The sequence below is a fragment of the Lithobates pipiens genome, unplaced genomic scaffold (assembly GCF_037356315.1).
Source record: "Lithobates pipiens isolate NorthernLeopardFrog02 unplaced genomic scaffold, aLitPip1_a1.2 Scaffold_18, whole genome shotgun sequence".
Taxonomy (NCBI): Eukaryota; Metazoa; Chordata; class Amphibia; order Anura; family Ranidae; genus Lithobates; species Lithobates pipiens.
The window spans coordinates 589,399,017-589,410,440 of record NW_027507758.1 but is presented as its reverse complement, the minus strand read 5'-3'; positions in this window follow the sequence as shown (position 1 = coordinate 589,410,440).

Sequence of the window (11,424 nt, the reverse complement as noted above, 5' to 3'; positions counted from 1 at the left end):
CTGTAACTTGCACATATCTGCATTCTGCAGCATTTAAAGCGCACATATCTGCATTCTGAAACCTATATATCGCACATAACTACATTCTGCAACCTGTAAATTGCACACATCTGCATTCTGTAAATCGCACATAACTGCATTCAGCAACCTGTAAATTGCACATATCTGCAACATGTAAATAGCACATATCTGTATTCTGTAAATTGCACATATCTGCTTTCTGCAACCGGTAAATTGCACATAACTGCATTCTTAAATCTGTAAATCGCACATATCTGAATTCTTAAATCTGTAAATCGCACATAGCTGCATTCTGAAATCTGCAATTTGCACATATCTGCATTCTGTAACCTGTAAATCGCACATATCTGCATTCAGCCACCTGTAAATTTGAAAAAATTGGGGGTCTATTAGACCCTAGATCTTTCCTCTGCCGTCAAAGCATCTGACCACACCGTTCGGTGTGATAAAATGCTTTCCCACTGGAAATGTTTATATCGGGGAGGGGGGACATTCCCTCCCACTGCTTGTAAAAGCAGTGTAGAGGCTAATTAGCCACTAGGATTGCTTTTACATGAAAGCCGATCACTATCTGAAAAGAATACCAAGATGATACCTAAACCCGCAGGCATCATTCTGGTATAACCATTCAAATTCCAGCAACATACCAGTACGTTGCTGACCCTTGTTGGACATATATTGTAATTTTTTTTTCATGCAGCCTGTTGGCTGAAGGAAAAAAAAAGAGATTGATCGGTGGGTATGCCCACCATTAGAATACCTCCCTTCATCCACCCACTTCTAATGGTGGGCATACATGCACCATTTATATATGCCGAAGCATGGGGGCATCCTCCCGCAAAAAAGTTATGCCACGTACACACGGTCGGACTTTTCCACGGGCAAGCCATCTTTCGGAACTTCGACCATATGTATGCGGATTAGGAGCGAAATCGCTCCTCCGCCCCTGCTGCCCCCATGCTTCAGCATATATGCTCTTTTTTTTTAACTGTGGTGTTGAAATCACCTCCTACAGCACTGGAGTCACAGCTTTATGTATCGTGAGGGCAAACGCTGTTGCTCTCAAGATAAATAAATCTGAGCTGCAGCTGAATGGCGCATCTGAAAACAAAAAAATGGTAAATCGCACATATTTGCATTCTACAAGCTGTAAATCACATATCTGCATTCTGCAACCTATAAATCACACATAACTGCATTCTGAAACCTGTAACTTGCACATATCTGCATTCTGCAGCATTTAAAGCGCACATATCTGCATTCTGAAACCTATGAATCGCACATTACTGCATTCTGCAACCTGTGAATTGCACATATCTGCATTCTGTAAATCGCACATAACTGCATTCAGCAACATGTAAATTGCATATATCTGCAACATATAAATAGTACATATCTGTATTCTGTAAATTGCACATATCTGCATTCTGCAACCGGTAAATTGCACATAACTGCATTCTTAAATCTGTAAATCGCACATATCTGAATTCTTAAATCTGTAAATCGCACATAGCTGCATTCTGAAATCTGCAATTTGCACATATCTGCATTCTGTAACCTGTAAATCGCACATATCTGCATTCAGCCACCTGTAAATTTGAAAAAATTGGGGTCTATTAGACCCTAGATCTTTCCTCTGCCCTCAAAGCATCTGACCACACCGTTCGGTGTGATAAAATGCTTTCCCACTGGAAATGTTTATATCGGGGAGGGGGGACATTCCCTCCCACTGCTTGTAAAAGCAGTCTAGAGGCTAATTAGCCACTAGGATTGCTTTTACGTGAAAGCCGATCACTATCTGAAAAGAATACCAAGATGATACCTAAACCCGCAGGCATCATTCTGGTATAACCATTCAAATTCCAGCAACATACCAGTACGTTGCTGGTCCTTGGACATATATTGTAATTTTTTTTTCATGCAGCCTGTTGGCTGAAGGAAAAAAAAAAGAGATTGATCGGTGGGTATGCCCACCATTAGAATACCTCCCTTCATCCACCCACTTCTAATGGTGGGCATACATGCACCATTTATATATGCCGAAGCATGGGGGCATCCTCCCGCAAAAAAGTTATGCCACGTACACACGGTCGGACTTTTCCACGGGCAAGCCATCTTTCGGAACTTCGACCATATGTATGCGGATTAGGAGCGAAATCGCTCCTCCGCCCCTGCTGCCCCCATGCTTCAGCATATATGCTCTTTTTTTTTAACTGTGGTGTTGAAATCACCTCCTACAGCACTGGAGTCACAGCTTTATGTATAGTGAGGGCAAACGCTGTTGCTCTCAAGATAAATAAATCTGAGGTGCAGCTGAATGGCGCATCTGAAAACAAAAAAATGGTAAATCGCACATATTTGCATTCTACAAGCTGTAAATCACATATCTGCATTCTGCAACCTATAAATCGCACATAACTGCATTCTGAAACCTGTAACTTGCACATATCTGCATTCTGCAGCATTTAAAGCGCACATATCTGCATTCTGAAACCTATAAATCGCACATTACTGCATTCTGCAACCTGTGAATTGCACATATCTGCATTCTGTAAATCGCACATAACTGCATTCAGCAACATGTAAATTGCATATATCTGCAACATGTAAATAGCACATATCTGTATTCTGTAAATCGCACATATCTGCATTCTGCAACCGGTAAATTGCATATAACTGCATTCTTAAATCTGTAAATCGCACATATCTGAATTCTTAAATCTGTAAATCGCACATAGCTGCATTCTGAAATCTGCAATTCGCACATATCTGCATTCTGTAACCTGTAAATCGCACATATCTGCATTCAGCAACCTGTAAAATTGAAAAAATTGGGGTCTATTAGACCCTAGATCTTTCCTCTGCCCTCAAAGCATCTGACCACACCGTTCGGTGTGATAAAATGCTTTCCCAATGGTGATGTTTATATCCAGGAGGGGGGACATTCCCTCCCACTGCTTGTAAAAGTAGTCTAGAGGCTAATTAGCCACTAGGATTGCTTTTACATGAAAGCCGATCACTATCTGAAAAGAATACCAAGATGATACCTAAACCCGCAGGCATCATTCTGGTATAACCATTCAAATTCCAGCAACATACCAGTATGTTGCTGGTCCTTGTTGGACATATATTGTAATTTTTTTTTTCATGCAGCCTGTTGGCTGAAGGAAAAAAAAAAGAGAGATTGATCGGTGAGTATGCCCACCATTAGAATACCTCCCTTCATCCACCCACTTCTAATGATGGGCATACATGCACCATTTATATATGCCGAAGCATTGGGGCATCCTTCCGCAAAAAAGATATGCCACGTACACACGGTCGGACTTTTCCACGGGCAAGCCATCTTTCGGAATTTCGACCATATGTATGCGGATTAGGAGCAAAATCGCTCCTCCGCCCCTGCTGCCCCCATGCTTCAGCATCTATGCTCTTTTTTTAACTGTGGTGTTGAAATCACCTCCTACTGCACTGGAGTCACAGCTTTATGTATCGTGAGGGCAAACACTGTAGCTCTCAAGATAAATAAATCTGCGCTGCAGCTGAATGGTGCATCTGAAAACCAAAAAATTGTAAATAGCACATATTTGCGTTCTACAACCTGTAAGTCACATATCTGCATTCTGCAACCTATAAATCGCACATAACTGCATTCTGAAATCTGTAACTTGCACATATCTGCATTCTGCAGCATTTAAATCGCACATATCTGCATTCTGCAACCTGTAAATTGCACATATCTGCATTCTGTAAATCGCACATAAGTGCATTCAGCAACCTGTAAATTGCACATAACTGCATTCTGAAATCTATAAATCGCACAACCTGTAAATTGCACATATCTGCATTCTGTTAATCGCACATAACTGCATTCAGCAACCTGTAAATTGCACACATCTGCAACATGTAAATAGCACATATCTGTATTCTGTAAATTGCACATATCTGCATTCTGCAACCGGTAAATTGCATATAACTGCATTCTTAAATCTGTAAATCACACATATCTGAATTCTTAAATCTGTAAATCGCACATAGCTGCATTCTAAAATCTGCAATTCGCACATATCTGCATTCTGTAACCTGTAAATCGCACATATCTGCATTCAGCAACCTGTAAATTTGGAAAAATTGGGGTCTATTAGACCCTAGATCATTCCTCTACCCTCAAAGCATCTGACCACACCGTTCGGTGTGATAAAATGCTTTCCCAATGGTGATGTTTATATCCAGGAGGGGGGACATTCCCTCCCACTGCTTGTAAAAGTAGTCTAGAGGCTAATTAGCCACTAGGATTGCTTTTACATGAAAGCCGATCACTATCTGAAAAGAATACCAAGATGATACCTAAACCCGCAGGCATCATTCTGGTATAACCATTCAAATTCCAGCAACATACCAGTACGTTGCTGGTCCTTGTTGGACATATATTGTAATTTTTTTTTTCATGCAGCCTGTTGGCTGAAGGAAAAAAAAAGAGAGATTGATCGGTGGGTATGCCCACCATTAGAATACCTCCCTTCATCCACCCACTTCTAATGATGGGCATACATGCACCATTTATATATGCCGAAGCATGGGGGCATCCTTCCGCAAAAAAGATATGCCACGTACACACGGTCGGACTTTTCCACGGGCAAGCCATCTTTCGGAATTTCGACCATATGTATGCGGATTAGGAGCAAAATCGCTCCTCCGCCCCTGCTGCCCCCATGCTTCAGCATCTATGCTCTTTTTTTAACTGTGGTGTTGAAATCACCTCCTACTGCACTGGAGTCACAGCTTTATGTATCGTGAGGGCAAACACTGTAGCTCTCAAGATAAATAAATCTGCGCTGCAGCTGAATGGTGCATCTGAAAACAAAAAAATTGTAAATAGCACATATTTGCGTTCTACAACCTGTAAGTCACATATCTGCATTCTGCAACCTATAAATCGCACATAACTGCATTCTGAAATCTGTAACTTGCACATATCTGCATTCTGCAGCATTTAAATCGCACATATCTGCATTCTGCAACCTGTAAATTGCACATATCTGCATTCTGTAAATCGCACATAAGTGCATTCAGCAACCTGTAAATTGCACATAACTGCATTATGAAATCTATAAATCACACAACCTGTAAATTGCACATATCTGCATTCTGTTAATCGCACATAACTGCATTCAGCAACCTGTAAATTGCACACATCTGGAACATGTAAATAGCACATATCTGTATTCTGTAAATTGCACATATCTGCATTCTGCAACCGGTAAATTGCATATAACTGCATTCTTAAATCTGTAAATCGCACATATCTGAATTCTTAAATCTGTAAATCGCACATAGCTGCATTCTGAAATCTGCAATTCGCACATATCTGCATTCTGTAACCTGTAAATCGCACATATCTGCATTCAGCAACCTGTAAATTTGGAAAAATTGGGGTCTATTAGACCCTAGATCATTCCTCTACCCTCAAAGCATCTGACCACACCGTTCGGTGTGATAAAATGCTTTCCCAATGGCGATGTTTATATCCGGGAGGGGGGACATTCCCTCCCGCTGCTTGTAAAATCAGTCTAGAGGCTAATTAGCCACTAGGATTGCTTTTACATGAAAGCCGATCACTATCTGAAAAGAATACCAAGATGATACCTAAACCCGCAGGCATCATTCTGGTATAACCATTCAAATTCCAGCAATATACCAGTACGTTGCTGGTCCTTGTTGGACATATATTGTAATTTTTTTTTCATGCAGCCTGTTGGCTGAAGGAAAAAAAAAAAGAGATTGATCGGTAGTTATGCCCACCATTAGAATACCTCCCTTCATCCACCCACTTCTAATGATGGGCATACATGCACCATTTATATATGCTGAAGCATGGGGGCACCCTCCCGCAAAAAAGTTATGCCACGTACACACGGTCGGACTTTTCCACGGGCAAGCCATCTTTCGGAATTTCGACCATATGTATGCGGATTAGGAGCAAAATTGCTCCTCCGTCCCTGCTGCCCCCATGCTTCAGCATATATGCTCTTTTTTAACTGTGGTGTTGAAATCGCCTCCTACAGCACTGGAGTCACAGCTTTATGTATCGTGAGAGCAAACGCTGTTGCTCTCAAGATAAATAAATCTGCGCTGCAGCTGAATGGCGCATCTGAAAACCATAAAATGGTAAATCGCACATATTTGCATTCTGCAACCTGTAAATCACATAGCTGCATTCTGTAACCTGTAAATCGCACATATCTGCATTCAGCAACCTGTAAATTTGAAAAAATTGGGGGTCTATTAGACCCTAGATCTTACCTCTGCCCTCAAAGCATCTGACCACACCGTTCGGTGTGTGTCAGGAAAGGTTCCCTCCGCTGGTAATATCAATCATTTGGCATGCAGTACTGCGATCCACCAGCAGGTGTCTCCTGCTGGAATTATGTAATCTTTGGTCCGCAGTACTGGTGTCCACCAGCGTAGGGATCCTGGCAGTGTGGAGCAGGTATTGCCTTCTACAGTCAGGTGTCACATGACTGACAGCAGCCATTATAAATACCCGGCAGGTGCACACACACCTCGCCTTGGTATTGTTCCTTGTGCCCTGACCTGCTGCTGGTGATCCTGAACCTATTCCTATTCCTATTCCTGTTCCTGTTCCTGTTCCTGTTCCTGTTCCTGTTCCTGTTCCTGTGTCCTGAACCTGTGACCCGTGGTTCTGATCCTGTTTCCCTGTCCTGGTCCCTACCCTGTCCCACCTGTTACCATTTTCCCTGTCCTGCAGTCTGATCCGTCCATCCTCTCCCTGTCCTGTGTTCCTTACCCCATTTGCTGATCTCCCCGTGTATGACCTTGGCCTGGCTTGTGACTCTGATTCTGGACTGCCCTTGTTTATTTGCTGATCCTCTATGTATGACCCTGGCCTGCCTACCGTTTACGGTCCTTGCATTTCCCATTTATTGTACATATCTGTCTGTTGTTGTTTGGGGTCTTTGTTGGTTGGTTTATTGCACTGTGTGGTTGTATTTATATTATTCACTTTCTTTAATAAATCATATTTCACTTATACACGTTTGGGTTTCCTCTGTTGCAGTCCACACAGTTCTGGTCTTATCTGATACGTGACAGAATACCAAGGCCATCCCTGACCAGAAGTGGCTACACAGAGGAACCATCTTGGTTCAGGTTGCTTACTGAAATGAATTTAGAAGTGATTCGTTATTATGCTTTGCTGGCGTCTGAGAGTGGTGACTATCTCCGCCAGACATTGAAAGGGTGGACCAGTGATCAGCTGTTGGAAACCATTCGTTTAGCTCACTCCTGGGTTGATCAGGGCTGTATGTTGTTTGGGGATGTTCAGCCGTTAACTCAAATCTGCACAGAGCTGGCCCTGCCCTGCATCCCAGGGGGCCAGGATGATTTTTCTCCCCCTTTCAGTATTAATCAAGTCGCATCACTGGTATGGCTTCTGGAAGATGATTCCCCTTACTTTTTTGAGCATTACACAGCCTGTTCCCAACAGATGATAATAGAATGTGTTGATTCCGTACAATCCCTTGTTAGACAGGCAGTGTGTAACCCGCAGTTTTTACAACCATTACTTTTAGCATGGTCTGGTATTTTGCAATCAGCCACAGCCAGCCCACAACAAACCATCTCTGCTACCAAACACCTGCCTGCCCAAGAGTCTCTTCCTCCATCACCTATGGCAACCTCAGTTTCAGCCCAATATACTCTACTCCCCACCAAATATCAATACCCTGTTTCTTCCTGCTGCACATATCCTGCCTTTAATCCAACTGCCTCTTTCCCGTGGCCCACTATCCCTCAAGATCTTCCCCCAGCCACTGTTACCTCTTCCCTGCCATATTCCAACCCTTCTCTCCAGTCTGCTTCATCCCCTACCTATAGATCTGCAGCTACCTACAGGCCTTCAGTAGCTAAATCTAAAAAGAGACAGAAGTTCTTTCCTACCCATTTGATCCTGCCAGTAACGCAACCTGCCTCCACACCAACCAACCTGCTCCAGTCTGCCTGCATGCCAGCTGAACCTGATCACCCACCTGATTCTGCCAATCATCTGCCTGCTATCCAGCCAGACGCCTTGCAGCCTGATGTCCCGGCCTTCCAGCCAGACGCCTTGCAGCCTGATGTCCCGGCCTTCCAGCCAGACGCCTTCCAGTCTGATGCCCCGGCCTCGCGGTCTGATGCCCCGGCCTCGCGGTCTGATGCCCCGGCCTCGCGGTCTGATGCCCCGGCCTCGCGGTCTGATGCCCCGGCCTCGCGGTCTGATGTCCCGGCCTCGCAGTCCAATTCCTTCCAGTCTGATGTCCCGGCCTTGCAGTCCGATGCCTTCCAGTCTGATGTGCCTGCTGTCCAGTCTGATGTGCCTGACGTCCCGCTGCCCGCCTTCCAGCCTGACGTCCCGCTGCCCGCCTTCCAGCCTGACGTCCCGCTGCCCGCCTTCCAGCCTGACGTCCCGCTGCCCGCCTTCCAGCTTGACGTGCCGCTGCCCGCCTTCCAGCTTGACGTGCCGCTGCCCGCCTTCCAGCTTGACGTGCCGCTGCCCGCCTTCCAGCTTGACGTGCCGCTGCCCGCCTTCCAGCTTGACGTGCCGCTGCCCGCCTTCCAGCCTGACGTGCCGCTGCCCGCCTTCCAGCCTGACGTGCCGCTGCCCACCTTCCAGCCCGTTGTGCCAGCTTCCCGGTCCGATGTGCTTCTGTCTGCTGCCCTGCTTGAAGTGCCCGTTACCCAACCTGATGTGACTTTGCTCGTAGCCCAGCTTGACGCAATGAACTTTCCCCAGCAACTGCTAGTTGGAGCGTCCGGAGGTCGCTCCTTTGAGGGGGGGTACTGTCAGGTAAGGTTCCCTCCGCTGGTAATATCAATCATTTGGCATGCAGTACTGCGATCCACCAGCAGGTGTCTCCTGCTGGAATTATGTAATCTTTGGTCCGCAGTACTGGTGTCCACCAGCGGAGGGATCCTGGCAGTGTGGAGCAGGTATTGCCTTCTACAGTCAGGCGTCACATGACTGACAGCAGCCATTATAAATACCCGGCAGGTGCACACACACCTCGCCTTGGTATTGTTCCTTGTGCCCTGACCTGCTGCTGGTGATCCTGAACCTATTCCTATTCCTGTGCCCTGAACCTGTGACCCGTGGTTCTGATCCTGTTTCCCTGTCCTGGTCCCTACCCTGTCCCACCTGTTACCATTATCCCTGCCCTGCAGTCTGATCCGTCCATCCTCTCCCTGTCCTGTGTTCCTTACCCCATTTGCTGATCTCCCCATGTATGACCTTGGCCTGGCTTGTGACTCTGATTCTGGACTGCCCTTGTTTATTTGCTGATCCTCTGTGTATGACCCTGGCCTGCCTACCGTTTACGGTCCTTGCATTTCCCATTTATTGTACATATCTGTCTGTTGTTGTTTGGGGTCTTTGTTGGTTGGTTTATTGCACTGTGTGGTTGTATTTATATTATTCACTTTCTTTAATAAATCATATTTCACTTATACACGTTTGGGTTTCCTCTGTTGCAGTCCACACAGTTCTGGTCTTATCTGATACGTGACAGTGTGATAAAATGCTTTCCCACTGGAAATGTTTATATCCGGGAGGGGGGACATTCCCTCCCACTGCTTGTAAAAGCAGTCTAGAGGCTAATTAGCCACTAGGATTGCTTTTACATGAAAGCCAATCACTATCTGAAAAGAATACCAAGATGATACCTAAACCCGCAGGCATCATTCTGGTATAACCATTCAAATTCCAGCAACATACCAGTACGTTGCTGGTCCTTGTTGGACATATATTTCAGAATGCAGCTATGTGAGATTTACATGTGGGGACTAAGCCTCTAACACAATAGCAGCAAGTAGGGTAAGTCGAATTTAATTAACTATCCTACAAGGCAGAGCAGAGGGGACCCCACAGAGAACAAGTGGCTTGTGCAGATCAAAATGCCTATCAACATCCCAGCTGGGCAACAGGGACCTAAGGGCTAAAGTCGACATGACACTTGATTATGGCCAAAAGGGCTGAGCAGCGATAATGCTGGAATGGAAAAAGTGGTTAGTAGGGTTTTGATCTAGTCTTCCATTAGGCTACTTTCACACTGGGGCGTTGCAGGCGCTGGAGGTAATGCTTTGCTATATTTAGCTGCGCTTTACCGTCGTTTTAGCGGTGCTATTATGCCGCTAGCGGGGCAGTTTTAACCCCCGCTAGTGACTGAACAAAGGGTTAAAACTGCCTGCAAAGTGCCGCTCTAGCAGTGCTTTGCAGGCGGGTATGCAGCGCTGCTCCATTGTTTTCTATGGGAAGGGGCGCTTTAGGAGCAGTAAATATGTACAGCGCTCCAAAGATGCGGCTTTGACCATCCTTCAAGCGCACCGCTCCAGTGTGTAAGCCCTCGGCCCTGTGTGTATGTGTATATATATATATATATCTATCTACAGCTGAGGCTGCAGAGAAAGGCACAAGTGTTTGAGCTTCGGGGTGCACACACCTATGTATACATTATATATATAGATATACACAGATAGGTGTGAGGAGCACAAATCAAGCCCATGTCCAGCGGTGAGAGCCTCCTCTGGATACAAAGGAGAGGAGGAGGAGGAGGGGGGGGGGGGGGAGCACTCTGTTGCTTCAGCCCCCCCCCCCCCCTCCCCCACACCTCTGTGCCACCTGAGTGCACTGCACCCGTCCTAGGATCGGCCCTATGTGTGTGTGTGTGTGTGATATATATATATATATATATATATATACATACATACACACATATACACACAGTGGAGGGACCTCATAGAACACCAATATATATATATATATATATATATATATATAACTATAAATATATATTTATATATATATACACAAATATATATATATATATATATATATATATATATATATATATATATATATATACACACAGAGAGGGGATGGACCTCATAGAACAACAATATAAATTGTTTAAGTCTGGCCTTTTCTCTTTTTTTTGCAGCGTTTCCCTTCCATGTGATCCTGAACAGCAGTGACTGAGCCGCACCTAAAGGCAAGAGATGTTTCCCGACCGAGAGTCAGGCAAAGACTGAGCGCTCCGCCTCTGCTGACTCTATTTATAGGCGGGCCTTGTGACGTCACGCGTAACGGTCCGCTTGGTAGTGGCTGGTCACGTGTCTGTACCTACTACTGCACGTGATTGTAGGAACTCCGTTAAGCGGGCAGGACTTGTGACGTCACGCGTAACGGTCCGCTTGGTAGTGGCTGGTCACGTGTCTGTAGCTACTCCGACACGTGATTGTAGCTATTCCGTCACGCGATCGTAGCCAATCCGTAGTGACGTGCCTGATTTCCCTTCATTTATTCCCGCCATTTTTACTATTTATTTTCTATTCATTATCTAGTCTGAATAT